General features: G+C 38.8%; 1 non-coding gene across 1 annotated transcript; it reads left to right on the top strand.

Annotated features, from left to right (window-relative positions):
• Positions 1-14,670: 14,670 nt before the first annotated feature.
• Positions 14,671-14,743, top strand: TRNAR-UCG. Its single transcript has one exon. It is a non-coding gene; the product is annotated as a tRNA-Arg (tRNA).
• Positions 14,744-15,972: the final 1,229 nt, after the last annotated feature.

Here is a 15,972-nt window from a genome sequence, read left to right as displayed (position 1 = left end):
CCCGATCTGTGACGTCACGTCTTGGATGTCTGTGCTACAATCTAAGGCAATCGGTCTCAATTATCTGATTATATCGGCTCTTTTTGCTGACCGTGTTGTTATCGTGCGTGGAGTGTGCCATGTTTAACCTTCGTTCTTTAATACATGACTTGTAAAGTATGTTGCCACATTCCTTTTTCATGTAAATGTATTTAACATTCATGTTCATATCAAAGTCACATCTCCCCCCCCCCACTCTCTCTCTCTCTTTCTTTCTCTTCTCTCTCTCTCTCTCTCTGTATCGTTCCAATTTTGTATTGTAATAATAGCTGTGTTGCCGAATCAAACACATTTTTTCTCTCGCTACTTTCTCTCTCCCGCTATTTACTAATCTCTAACAAACACACACCCACACTCGCGCATGCACAATCTCTTTATCTCTCTCCCTCCCCCCCCCTCTCTCTCTTTCTCTCTCTTTCACATCGCCTCGCTCTCTCCATCATCTGAAATGCATCTGTAATCTCGATAATGGGAAATGCAGAGGCCATCTCTGTTCCTGCGGAATAAAAACGAGACAATTTCAAATCGATAATTCACGCAAGGCTTCCCTCTGAATTCGTCAAAAGTGACAACAGCGCGAGAAGAAGTGGAAATATATTCCCTCTCCTCCTCCTATAGTCTTCTCCCATGACGTCCTCAAGAGAGGTAGGAGATGGCGGAGCGAAGAAAGAAACTCGAATTTCAGGAGAAAGCTTAGGTTAAAAGCTTGATGGAGAGAGTGGCCTGGAGGGGCTAGTTTAAACATTTTGAGAAGAGGGAGAACTTCGTTTCAACATTCCGATATTATCGTAGAAAGAAAGAAAGGCCAAGTGCCTGGTATTGATACCGGCATCAATCAACCCTTTTCCCTACATGAATACTGAATGTCATACTCTCGAGTTATTATGCGAGCTTTCTTGAAAATTCGTTTGATCAGGCTTATATGAAATCCGCTTCTCTCATCAAAAGTGTTTATGTTTTAGTCAATATATGATTGTTTGTTTATTTGCTTTGATGATATGCCGGGTACACATCAGGAAAACGTTCAACTCAGCAACAACACATTCCGTTCGAGAAGTATGCTTAAAAATTGAATTGATCCCATTCTATAGAAAAGCACTTTAACTGTTAAGTCTATTAGATTATTTAACCATGTTAACAATAATAATTACAATATCAGATAGTCCATATAATTTCAGCATCTGTATTTCAAAGAGTATCACCAAATTTATACAATTCATCATGATATATTTAACTATAATTCAGACTGAATATCAATCATCAGATGCCAACCTTTATCGTATACTCCTCTCTCACAACAGTATCAAATTAATAAAGTCATTCGTATTTCTATATTAACCATGGCAACAGCAAAGAGAATGACATATTTGTTTCCCATTTCTCTCCCATTTTTGGCAGTGAACGTAATGACATAACAGGAAATCAGGACATCCATATTAGTAGAAACGGATACGATGGCAGGCTTTAACTAATGTAACATGATCTCATTACTCGACTTTTTCAGGGATTTAATTGTTTTCGTTGCCATGGCAGCGCGTGCGAGAATGGTGATTGTGGGCGGATTAATAAAGTTTCAGCTATTATCTGCCATTACGCCTACTTGTCTTGCTGACAATATTAGGTAGTGAGTACTAATTTTTTTTTCCTCGAAAATTTGAAAATCGCAACCTCCCCCCTCCCCCTTGAGCACCAGGGGAAGGTCCCGAAAGGTAAAATTAACGTGTTTTTACCTGTTTTTCTCCAGGAGAGGGGGCCGGGCCCTCCGAGCCCCCCCCTGTATCCGCCACTGATAGTAGTAGTAGTAGTAGTAGTAGTAGTAGTAGTAGTAGTAGTAGTAGTAGTAGAAGTAGTAGTAGTAGTAGTAGTAGTAATAGTAGTGGCAGCAGTAGTAGTAGTAGTAGTAGTAGTAGTAGTAGTAGTAGTAGTAGTAGTAGTAGAAGTAGTAGTAGTAGTAGTAGTAGTAGTAGTAGTAGTAGTAGTAGTATAGTATTTACAGTATAGAGCTCCTACATAATGAAGGCAGCCATTCATTTAACACTGTTACAGTGACGGTGAACTTAACAGGAAGGTCTTCTTCAGGTCACAGTGAGATAATCACTGATAGTGACACGAGCAGGTCATTAAAAAATAATCATCTCTTCATTAAAGTGATGTCACAGACGCTTCTCGTGTGACTCAGTAACCAGCACATCGCTTCCGTTCTTGTTTTCTCCTTCCCTGTACCCGTCCAAATTTCCGCCTAATAATTCTGTTTAGTTAGCCTTCACCCTCTTGGTACAACAAGCTAGAAAGAAAGAAAATATTGTTTAACTACTTGGTATTTAACTATGAACTCTTTTTTTAATTGACAAGTCTTGGTTTGTTCTTTGCTGTTAGTCTATTATTTTTTCATGTTCTTTGGTGCTTTTTAAAATAGATCAGCATTCCATTTCCATGATAATGCGTATCTTTGCATCTCTTTCAAAAACGAATGATCTTCATCATTTGTAAAATATCACCTCCTCATTCTCCCTCATCTATGTCTTTCTTGTATCCTCTTCTGTTTTTAATTTCACTTAGATCCTTTTTCATTTCATTTTTTTTCCTTTCCCTTTTTAAAATTTTATTTTTCCTGCTTTCGTTTATCTTCTGAGTAGCTACATGTATTATATTCTTTCTCACATTTTCCACATGTCCAAATTTACAAATTGTACCATAAAAAATGAAATCGTCCATGAAATCATCCTCTACGTTCCCGTAGGTGATGTACTACATGTACGCGGTGGATTCGATCGACGTTCATTCCTACCATGAATGGGATAATAGGACACCGAGTAATTACTTCTTGATTAGTGACGTAATGAGCGCTGACAATCAATAAAGAAATCTTCCAACCTATGCTGCATCAATGCTGGGATGCATAGACAGAGAGGCTAAGAGATGGAAATGGGGTTCATCTGAAGGTATATGGCCATGAGAGTGAGAGAGAGAGAGAGAGAGAGAGAGAGAGAGAGAGAGAGAGAGAGAGAGAAAGAGAGCGAGAGAGAGAGAGAGAGAGAGAGAGAGAATGACAGAGAGAGGGGCGGGATGAAAATACGATGAAGGAGGGTTTGAAGAGATTTACCAGTCCTTTCTGATCTTGCTATCCTGATGAAATATGTTCAAATAAATAAAAAAATAAATGAATCATAAACACAAAAAACCATGACAACGATGGCAAGAAAAGCCCGACCTACACATGGTAACTATAGCAACCATGACACAAACCTCTCTCACTCTCCCTCACTATCCCACTCTCCCTCTCTGTCAAACTCTCTCTGTCAAATCTCTCTCTTTCCCCCTCTCTCTCCCTCTCCCTCTCCCATTCTCTCCCACTCTATCCCTCTCTTTGTCTATCTTTTTAGATCACGTCACTGCTTCCTTTCGAATGAAAACCCATCTCATCTCCTCTTCCTTGCTCCATGCAGACATGTTAATACTGACCAGAAACACGTCAAAACATCACGCCGCAGCGTTGTGAATACATTAACTTCTTTGTCTCACCGTCTCACGTATGTGCCACTTTAAAGCTGTTTGCCTCACAACATGACCAATTAGCCTAATGTTTGTCTAGTTTCGCATGTCTAGAAAGTAATTTTTTGTTATTATAATGTCATTTAAATTCAGAATAAAATCAACTTTAAGGCAATTGGTATGCATACGGCTGACAAACACGCAAACACAGGGAGCAAACATCGGCCAACTGTCGCCGAGTGACACCGTAACGCATTTTGCTCTCCTGATATTCTAATCGGTTTAATGGACCGTTGTACTATGCAAACCTTCAAAATGAGAACTATAACCGCCTTTCACAAAAGTCATCGCACTATCATGACCAATGCGGGATAGTACCAGGGAGTTCCCTGATAGTACAGCGGTAATGCAAATAGCACCCGCTGTCTTTGAATTTTTGTCACAGGCAACAGTGCGGTTGTGCCACAGTTCGGCATGGGTGACGGTACAGCCATTACGTTCAGACGCCAAGGACAGACACTCACGATAAATCACTCTCAATTTGCGTAAAATATTCATAATTTTTGCTCATAAATTATGCACTCGAAAGTCTGCCAATGTAAGGCAAACAAAACCCCACGGCGTCTTCGGCCCTATTTCTTGTTGAGTGTAGGGACATCTGGCAAATGCCTTTTCCTGCCAAATGTATTTCTAAAGTACTTGTATGGTGACCTAAACATAGCAGTTGTTCGTTGGATGCTAATGTTATCACGTGAGAAAAAACAAAAAACAGCCCCAAACTTATCAGCCCCGTAATCAAACTCGACTGCAAAGAAAGTCAAAGTGGGTTATGAGGTTTGTAGCGGCATCGTCTCCTGTAGTCAGCGGCCGTAAGGGCACAGGTCGCCCCCCCCCCCCCGAGTAAGGCCGATGTCAACCCCTTCCCACACCTCCCCCCCCCCCGATCCTTCGTTTCCAGCTCCCCCTCACTAACACTAACATGCTACGCCACTGTCTGCCGTAGTTTCATGGTGGCGGGAAAAGGGATTTCTCATCAGATAAAGTTAGCTTTAAATAATGCCATCAGGACTTATTGGTGACGAATTTCAGCCCAGATTTGAGGGAAACGACCCACATATTGGCGCGATGTTCTCTCCTCTAGGGGCCTTTGGTGATTCAGTATCTAAGTAATGGCCTCGCAATAGTTGAATTGATGGCCTCATTAGAAGCTTCATAAAACATCATGGCGGAACTTTGAAAAAAAGCGTTAATTCCTGATGCACAATATTTACGTATCCAATATGTTCCAATTTAAACCCGCCTCTTTGAACATGGCGAGATGATTTTTCTGCTTCGCAAGAAAGGTTTATCCTCATATTATTCTTCTCTAAATGTAATTTGGAAGAGAAATCCCTCAAATTGATGTCAAGTTTATCATGTATATAGTGATCATGTATATAGTGATTTAGTGATGTTAGTTGAAACTAGCGAACACAAAACAATAACAAAAAAGGTAAACGTTCACATCGAATCTATTATTAAACGCAAAACCTTGATCACCTAAGAACCAGAAGACATCTTTTAGATTACTTAACCTAAACTTTATTAAATTGCACTTTTAGAGACGTGCTTACCCGTCAAGTAGACTACGTCGCAGTTTCAGGTAATCTACACCTGATGTTAAGTTATCGCCAATCAAATCCCTCCTTCCCGCTCCCTCTATCTCTCACTTTCTTTCTCTCTCTCTCTCTCTCTCTCTCTCTCTCCCTCTCTCTCTATCTATCTCTTTTTTTTCTCCCCCTCTCTCCCCCTCTCATTTTCTCTATCTCTCTCCGCCGCCCTTTCTCCATCTCTCTCTCTCTCTCTCTCTCTCTCTCTCTCTCGCTATATATCTCTCCCTCTCTCTCTCCACCCCCTCTCTCTATCTATATATCTCTATCTCTCTCTTTATCTCTCCCACTCTCTCTTTCTCTCTCTCTCTCTTCTCAATGAGTCATGGTAATATCCCTATGTGTAAATCCAGCTAGCTTAACCTCTGTTTAGCAAGGTTAATACTACTAAAGTCGTGAACTGTAATGCTGTGATTACCCTTCTGAAGGATAATTCAGAATTTAGATTTCAAATCTCAATCAGTCTGTTCACCCTCTTATAATGAGAGGAAAAATGCACAACAAAGAAAAATTGTCTCCTTTACCAGATGTCGAACTGCTAAGGGCTAGCAATCAAACATTGTCTACACTCTGCTTATTCATCGGATCAAATGTGGCTACTTGTTTTTTTTTTCTCGCTAACTCTAAAATATGATGAACTTTATGTGTATAAGAAAAATGCAATTTTTTTGCCGGATTACTGTCATATGAGACAAAGCTTCTGAAACGAAAGTCTCTTCATATCCTACCCTTTCTCATATATCATAAACAAAATTGCATGATTCACGAGACAATCATTTTCTAGAGTTACTTTGGCCTATACCTAAAGCTTTCAGTGTAAAATGTCATGACAAATGACTCTGCATGAAACCTTTGAATCACAGACTGTACTTTATGGATTCAAAATAAATCTCCATTTCTGCGTCATCGATCGCAAATATGACGCAGAAAATGTGAAATGGATCATGAAATGTAACAATTCTGACAGATATCTAGATCGTTTGTAAAAGAGAAATGCAATATCAACTTGGAAGTCTTTTTTCCCTCTACAATGTATTCAAGTAGCATAGCCAGCAGGACGAAAGACGAATATAACTGGATGTTTATGGTAAAATGCATCTGCTTGTGCGTTTGAACATTTTCGAGAAGCAGGCATAGGTAATAAATATGTTAAAATGAAGACTGTATAACCTTTAAAAGAATCCTGCACGATAATGTTAGAAAAAAACACCTGCCTATCAAAGAGGTGAGCGTGGTTAGAGGGGGATGGAACGTTCCACGTGTAGAAAATAGGAACCAGAACGCATTAAGAGATATATTGAAATATTTGATATAAACTTACATGTAATATTAATCAATATAATGGAAGAGAGGGGTTGTTGATTCTTGGTGGAAAAAAGAAATAACGACAAATGACGAGGGAGGGCGGGAAGGAGTGAAGGATGGAGGGATGAGAGGAGTTGGGTGAAGGATGGAGTGATGGAGGGATGAGAGGAGTTGGGTGAAGGATGGAGGGATGAGAGGGGTTGAGTGAAGGATGGAGGGATGAGAGGAGTTGAGTGAAGGATGGAGGGATGAGAGGAGTTGAGTGAAGGATGGAGGGATGAGAGGGGTTGAAAGGAAAAGGAAGGAAGGGAGGGGCTCACATCCAGCGGGAGAGAGGATGGGGACGGGAGGGAGAGGGGTAAGGACCGCAGGAAGGATTGAGAGAAGCGGGAAGATGATGGAGGAAAAAAGAAAGAGAGAGAGAGAGAGAGAGAGTGGAAGATAGTTTAGAGAGAGGGAGACAGATGAATAAAGAGGGAAGGAAAGAAGAAGGGGTAACAGCTCGAGAAGAAAGGGAGCGGAATGAGTTTAGGGGTGTTTGGGAGTGATTGCGTGAGAGGGTTAGCAGAGACGAATGGAAGTACAACCATAATGGGGGGGGGGGGGGTAAAAAGGGACGGGAGAAGGATAAAGTGAGGGGGATGCATCACGTAACCATTGATGAAAAAAGGGCAATAAAATCCGACGAGAAGGGCAGAACGTGGACGTATAAGCTGAATGTCAATCTTAATCCAAGGTTAGATCCCTATTCAATCATTTAGGATAGATAACGAATTCATCAGCGCGTTTCACAAAGATCATGATACGACCATGAGAGGGAATGAATTAAGCCTCTGAATCATCGCTAGATATCTCCCTGAATAAATTGACAGTCATCTCATCCCGGTTTTTTCTCCCAGTGGACGCTTATTATTGAAACGTGAGCGTATTATAATCAAAGCGATATGGATCGAATATTGACTTGACTTGCTTTTGTCATGACCATTTGTTTTGTTTCCTTCAAAAAGAAGACATAAAACATTATACATTTCTTTCAAGCTCTGACGCTACTATCAAAATATTAACAAAAAATAAATACAGAATTAAAAAAAAACACATGGCTTACAAAACATTGATGATTTGGAGATGATACGAAGAGCCTAAAGCCGATTGAATTAAATCATAGCGATCAAAATATAAACATGTCCGTACATTTTTCAAAAGCAATGCAGTGTCAAAAGAACGATTCGTTATTTGCATAGAATTTTGGCTGTGTCGTTTTACCTCATACTGTTAAACAGGATACATTATTAAAGCCACAACGTCATCATTATTGTCTAAAATTTTGGGATGATTTTTAAAATTCTCAACAAAAAAAACATTAGAGACTGTACATACAAACATACTGTATATTTATTCAAGATACGCTACACATTTTAAAAGGTTATTTCTTCTGACCTTATATCAGTTCCAATCGTCGCAATGAAATAATATCTTGATGAATTGAAATTGCAATAAAGGCGCTGAAAACAATATTCTCGTTCGATATTGGTGTATTTCATGACGGTATCACTTTATTGCCAATATTGTGCTCAATTGAATTGTATTATTTGGGTAGTAAAAATAAACAATTTACAAATGATCTATAAATATCTCAAAAATCGAAAACTATATTGGTTACACGCTTCTAATATTGAATCAATTTCATCATTCGCACACAACAACGCGCTTTTATCTCTTTCTCTCTTTCTCTGTCTCTGTCTGTCTGTCTCTATCTCAGTTTCTCTGTCTCTCTGTCTCTCTGTCTCTCTTCCTCCCACCCCCTCTCTCTCTCTCTCTCTCTCTCTCTCTCTCTCTCCCATCTCTCCCCTCTCTGTCTCTCTCTGTCTCTAACATATCTCTATCTATTTTCTCTTTCTCTCTATTTCTACTTTTTTCTATCATCCCCCCCCCCTCTCTCTCTCCCTCCCCTATCTATGTCTATCTCTGTCTCTCTCCTACTCTCTGTCTATCTCTCAATCTATTTCCTCTTACTCTCCATGTCTACTCTTTTCTATCTCTCTCTCTCTCTCTCTCTCTCTCTCTTAATTTACCATATCTTTCCATTTTCCATCATAAAGTCTTAATGTTGAGAGAGAGAGAGAGAGAGAGAGAGAGAGAGCATGTATGCTGTCTGTAAACAAGGTTATCAAGTAACTAATGAGGTTGCGCCATTCTGAGTGTTACCCTATGAATGTCAAATGATCACCTATCGGCATCTTCCTCTTTGACTGGAGGCGCTCATCCACCAAGCATCCAAGGTGTTTGGGGGTTTCAGGGGCGTGAACATTTTAAAGAGATAGAGCCTGCGTTACGAGGATGATTGTTTTTAGTAGAAGTGTTAGTATTACTATTATCACTATTATCTTTACTAATATTATCGTTATTATCAATATAAAAATCATTATTATTATTATTATTATCATTATTATTAGTAGTAGTATTTTTATTACAAACGTATATTATTATTATCAATTATCATTATAAGTATTATTATTAGTATGATCATTATCATTGTTGTTGTTGCTGTTGTTATTATTATCTTCATAATTATTATTTTTTTTTTTTGTTATCAATATTATCATCATCATCATCCTTGTCCGTTTTTGTCATCCTGTTTATTGCCATCAGTATGTGATCAGCTATCAACTTCTCCCCCTTTTTAATAAAGGCACACAAGCAACGCTTCCAAGTTGTTTGGGTGTTAAGCCTCCAATGAGATACAATGTTGGCTTACGCCTCGACCATATTGATTATTTGGGTCCCCCCCCCCCCCCCCCCTCTATCCTACAATCCCAAATCCCCGTTCAAAAGACCTACTCCGGTCAAAGGATTTGCTTGCAGTAGAAGAAGAAAAGGCAACAACACAAACACTTCTATCAGAGGGTTTAATGGGAATTAGAAGTCCTGGCAAATAAAATAAAATAAAATAAAATACTGTCTGTAGATGAACTTTGAACGTTTTGAAAATACATGTAAAGTGGTCACTTAAAACCTTTGTCATTTACATTATAATTGGCCCTTGACTCAAAAAGCATTTACTTACATTCTAGAACTTTTGAAGAACCAGGGAGATGCGAGTTGAAATATGAAAAGGGGATAAGTTCATGTGTATGATTATTATAGTTCAAGTCTGGGACACAGCCTAAAAGTTCAAGCACATGCGCGTGCGAAGGCCGACGTCATCATTGTAAACACATATGGCACACGCTACCCGAAACACAGGCTAATGAGATTTAATTGCATTCGTAGGGCACAGGCCTTCAGAAGTGGTTCTGATTAAAGTTGATGTTTTATTAAGATTCCAGAAGGTAGGCCCATTACCTCGTGGCATCCTGTAATTATCTGCTTGGGTGTAAAACGAAATTCCGTCCTTTCCTTGCGGGCACGATGCCGCAGACGATGATACGTTTTTACAATAATAGGCCTGCATGCCCCACAGGCGCGTATACATACACGTACAAGAGTGTTGCTATTACTGAGGCAGGTGATAGTACTGCGAGTATAGTATGACGTAAAAGTGATATGATGATTTTTGAGAGATCGCTGGCTTTTTTGTTGTTAATCATTGTAAATAGTCAAAATGAGAGCCCTGCACTTCATGTAAGCTATTTTTCTTTCTTCAAAAACATACATAGCTCGTAAGGCGAGAGCTACATTTTGAACATTGTGCAAAGAACAATTGCGAAATGCATTTATTTCAATATAAAAATACACTGCATAAACCCCTGTGTGTGCAAGGGTTGAGTGTGTGGTGTGTGCATTATAATGCAACAGATGCACTAGGGAATGGCGCCAACGATACAAGATAACACGTTAACGTACACAAATATTTCTATCTTGCTAATAATCAAGAATAACTCCTCTCGAAAGCTATCTCAATATCTGATCACTGTTGCTATGGGTGCGCATGGTATCATAATGCTGTAGTTTCATCAGCACAATTTATGTGAACAGGAGCTCTCTCTCCCCCTCTCTCTCTCACTCACTCCCTCTTTCTCTTTCCCTTTCTCTCTCTCCCTCTTTCTCTCTCTCTCCCTCTCTCTCCCTCTCTCTCTCTCTCTCTCTCTCTCTCTCTCTCTCTCTCTCTCTCTCTCTCATCTCTGTTTCCATACATGTACGTCATCGATGCACTTCTAATGCAATTTCACTCCCTGAAAGGCGATACAATGTTATTGCAAATCCTAATTGTGTTACATCCCTATGGCGAACATAACACATCCATAATGTATATTGGGCGCTCGGAGTGGTTTGTATTATGAGAGCAAGAGCTGCATTTAATATTGGGGAAATAGATAGTCTTGGAGCTGGGAATTGTTGACGGTGGCGTGCATGAAAATTATACTCTCTAAAAAAAATCGAGTGATCACGGACGTCACTCCTCTGGAAAGTGAAAATGTATTGAAAATAGAGTGAACATTAATTCTTTTCTTCTTAGAGAGCACTCTCAAATCAGTCGACTTTTACTCCTTAACAAGTGATCACGGACGTCACTCCCAAGAAAGTGAAAATTCATTTTTTTGTTTTTTTGTTAAAGAGTACGGTTTTTTCATCATCAAGGGGAAAACATAAATATGGCGCATGATAAGGTTATGTCGTTATTCTTTCAATTTGAATGTAAGAGTTATTATCCTTCATTATAGTGAAGATGAATCGTAAATTAAGTTACAGGCAAGTTCAGTAGTGATGACTTTGACGATGGCCTTGATGAAAACAGACAAGATATACTTTCTTGTAATCATAGTAAAATAATCTTAACTTGTAGTTTAAAAAAAAGAATCTGAACGATGAAGATTTAATCGAATATAATAAAAGAACAACAAATAGCTAAGAAGGACGATTACAACTATATATCGCATAGGGCCTATGTAATTATATTCTACAGCTACATGTAATTTCATATCGCTATTAGGCTTATAGTTAGGCAAATATATATACATGTAGATATAAACATATAGGCCTATCTGTAAATCAGTTTGAGAAACCAAAAATATTAATAGTACATGTAGTAGTAGAAGTCAACAACAAAAAAATCAAATCCAGCGAAAGATTGTATTATTAAATTTAACAAATATGGTAGATGTTGCTTTACATCATATACCTGTATCTACTTGCAGTAGGTATTAAGCTAATCACATTTAAAAAGCGACGCTCATGGCGGTTCATATCAGTCTCATCACTTAACTTGAACAGACTGCATACCCATTTAAAGTCCTCTCCCATCTTGTTCCTTGGAAGATCTCCGATCCCTTGATCAAATTGATGAGATCTATTCCATTAAAAGGAAGGGGCTTTTTAGGGAATCTATAAATTCAGTCCCCCCCCCCCCCTTCCCCCCCCCCCCCCTCTCTCTCTCTCTCTCTCTCTCTCTCTCACTTTGCTTTCTCCTTGCGATCTACGTATTCGAAGGAAACAGGATTTTTCTTCTTAGAGAATCTATCAATTTATAAACATTAGACAGCCGATACGAGATCCCAACTGACATCATGTACCTGATATAATGCATGTTTTCTGCTCGTCGCGACCAATTTTATTCGTTGCTTTTAATCGGCGACGATCAAAAAAAAGGATTTTGGAGGGTGACAACATGACATAATACAGGTACGTCTGCATCTAATGGAGTCCTGTCATTTGACACATATAAACACTCTCCAATAGTACTTAAGTTAAGAGCATCGAACGCAAAAAGCATTCTCAAGGCCAAGTGTTGCTAGCAGAAAAATTCAATCTTCGCGAATAACATCTTCCAGATCAAAATATTCGCAATAATGTCAGTGTGACGAAGTTAGTTTGCGGTGTGGGGTTATCACTCTAAAATTATGATAATTATATCCTGCAATGAATTTATAGGTTAGCAAGGGAGTGAGTGTGCTATATTTCAAAGTTTATCGTTACTCAAGCTCAATTCGTCTAGTACATTTCAGTTTTATTGGCCTACAAAACGAATCGAGATCTCGGGAGTAATTTATATTACATTTCAAACATTATTTAACGTAAACAAAAAAGAAGAAACCATAAGCAAGTACTAGAAGCGTGAAATAGTACACTGTCCCTCTAAAATATACGTATGTGTATACAAGTTAGCTTACAAAATAATGCGTGTCCCAGTATTTGTGTCTGATTGATAACAATAATCACAACGTTGCCTTAAAAGTATATTACATATTTTAAGCTCATCATGCTTATGGTAATTAATGAAAAGCACGGTTTTTTGATAATAACTTATGAGAAAGGTGAGAATAACTATTCCATTAATACATGCATGTTAAGCCACGATGAGTATAACTATCTTACTAAGAATCGTGAAATTTAACTCCTAATGTAAACGCGTTAAGTTGTCTGCGAGACTTGATGTAATCTTGAACTCTTAAGACTTGATAAATGTCTAGTCGCTTAAAAGCTTCGGCCTCTTCCTCCCTTCTGATTCTTACCACCATCATTATATAGAGATAGGAAGCTTCTACCTACTTTATTGTGTTACTTCCTCATGTCCTCTCATGCGATTATGTATATATTTGCCATTTGAAGCTATAAGAATGATTTTATAGCTGATAAAAAATTATGACGCTTTTACAAATAAAATATTTAAAAGGAAGGGGAAAGGGCTGCCAAGAGCGACGGAAATCGGATGTCACCGTTGTTTGTTACAGAAAAGAGTTTTGGATAATTTACCTTCCCATTTGGAGGGGGAAATAACTTGTAGAGTACATGTACATACAGAGTAGATATGATGAATGAATCCAATTCAATTTTATTTCAGCACAAAATTTAATGAAGCAGATTGACAACGCGTATTGGGGTAAAAGACAACTAATGAATTCCAGCTTTGCTTCAAAATGATATACACACCTATTGTTAACTATCAATATCTGGGAGTGTCAGTATCAAATATTTGTCATTAAAATTCATGAAGTTGTCATTTTGTATAATTCAACTGCCAAACAGCGATGATTCATCTTGCGGCTTCTGCGTCATCTATGAATATAATTATAAATAAATATCATCGTTAGGTAACCAACCCACCATCTGGTCGATTTCCTGTATTAATTGTGATTTTATTTGCATTGGAATGTTTACGAAACTACGATGAGAAAAATCATGGACCTATACTACGAATGCTGCATGTGCTTCCGTACATTACAGCACATAATCCGGGTTCTTTGAAAGGCCGTTGTTAATAAAACGTCGTATTGACAGCAAAATGTCACAAGTTATTATATTGTATCGCCTAGTTCAAATATTTATCAACATTCAGCGCAAAGAAAGAACAAAAAAACATCCCATGCAGCAAATAGTTTCCTCTGGTTTGTGGTTTAAAATGAAGCTGTTTACATGTATCGTCAATTATTCGAGACGATGTAAAACCAAAACCACATTTCAATGAAAAATGCATTTATATTTCACTCGACCGAGTTACATAGGGTGAAATTCCAAGCAACATCGCTCTTCAGGGGGGGGGGGGGGGGGGGGGGGGGGAGGGGGGGGGGGGTTATGAAAATGCGGTTTCATAATACAATAATGGTTATGACAATTGAGGAACAAGAAGACCTATAGGCTATACAGAGTATTTTTATTCTATTAAAGTCGGCTTTTTTTTTTACTCAACACCGCCCCCCCCCCCCCCCCCTCCTTGACCAACAGAATAAAAAGGTAAAATTTTGGTTACCATCTTTTTGTAATACTGTTTTGTTTTTTGCAAGGGGTAGGGGCCTGTCTTTAAAAAAAAAAAAAAAAAAAAAAAAAAAAAAAAAAAAAAAAAAAAATGTCAGGGGGGGGGGGGGGGGGGGGTGCATGCCCGTCGCCCCCCTTGGATCTGTACCTGAGTCGGCCCGCCAAGTTACGAAAATTGATGATTATATTATACATTTTCACTGGACGAGAAAAGACAAGAAATTTGAAAAAGGAGGAAGTCTTTAAAAAAAATAGTAATTAAAAAAAAAAAATTGCAGGGGGGGGGGGCATGCTCGTCGCCCCCTCCCCCCCCCCCCCCCCCCCCCCCCCCCCCCCCCCCCCCCTCTTGGATCTGCACCTGAGTCGGCCCACCTGCGAAAATTGATGATTCTATAATACATTTCACTGGACGAGAAAAGAAAAGAAATTTGAAAAAGGAGGAAGTACTATTATACTTACAATACTCACGTTAAAAGTATCACCACTCACATCGACCGGCCGCGTGGCCTAATGGATAAGGCGTCCGACTTCGAATCGGAAGATTGAGGGTTCGAGTCCCTTCGTGGTCACTATTTTTTTTCACTTTTTTTTTCGTTCAAAATGTTTACTCGGTGCTAGAAAGAAAGATCATGATCCTGTAATGTGATTAAATAATTGTTTTAAAACATAAATATATTTAAAAAGTTGAATAATACAAAGTGGTTTTCAACTTTCAGACATATTTTTTTGCTGTCGTTGGGTTTTTATCTTATAATTGCTACTTTACAGTGCAAACATTGGTTTTTGATAGTAGACATTTGAAGACACATGAGGCAAATACATGTACATGTCCTATGTAGCCTGCAGACAGTCCGGTACATTGTACCATGTATGTCCATGCTTAGTACAAACTGTTCTAATACAGACAATGGTCAAAGGTCACAGTGTGTGCGCTGTACTGTAAACTGTTATTGTTGACTATAGGCTATACATTGTGTCTCCCCGCGAATTGAGACGTGCATGCCTATTGTGTGCGCGAAGGCTTTGTTGGCGGGCGTGTGTCATAATCTACATGTACATTGTGTTTTGGCATGCTCATCCAGATACGGTAGCTATTAATAGTACATGTACGGAGTATTATACATAATCACAATAAAATGAATAGAGTGTAATTATTGGGTCATAAATATTCCAATTATGCAAAAGCTGTCTGAGTCATCAACAATAAACCAGTAAGGCCGTGACAAAATAACTAGTCAACGTGTTCATAATAGAGCAAAAAGTTCAGTCGGAAATTAATTTTCGGTATAGCATTATGTAAAAGTTCGCCTTTTTTATATTGTTATATCCCCTCTCTCCTTCTCTCTCCCCCTCTCTCTCTCTCTGTCTCTCTCTGTCTCTCTCTTTCTTTCTTTCTCTCTTTGTCTTTGAATTAATATCGCAGCATATTAATTTCTGTATCTTGCCTCTACCTTTCCCTTTCTCCTTCTCTCTCTCTCTCTCTCTCTCTCTCTCTCCCTTTCCCTTTTTCTCTCTGTTTCTCTTTCTTTCTCTCTTTTTGTCTTTGAATTAATGTCGCAGCATATTCATTTCTGTATCTTGCCTCTACCTTTCCTCATTCTCAGTCTCTCTCTCTCTCTCTCCCTCTCTCTCTCTCTCTTTCTCTCTCTATGTCTAGTTGCATTAATATAGAAAAATATTATTTTCTGTATCTTTCCTCCACCTTTCCCTGTTCTCTTTCTCCCCCACCCCTCTCTCTCTCTCTCTCTCTCTCTCTCTCTCTCTCTCTCTTTCTTTCTTATTTCCATACCTTTGTTTT

This window comes from Strongylocentrotus purpuratus, unplaced genomic scaffold (genome assembly GCF_000002235.5).
Source record: "Strongylocentrotus purpuratus isolate Spur 01 unplaced genomic scaffold, Spur_5.0 spur5_scaffold_19, whole genome shotgun sequence".
Classification (NCBI taxonomy): Eukaryota; Metazoa; Echinodermata; class Echinoidea; order Camarodonta; family Strongylocentrotidae; genus Strongylocentrotus; species Strongylocentrotus purpuratus.
Note: the sequence above shows the minus strand (reverse complement) of the source record. Positions and strands in the feature narration are given on the sequence as shown.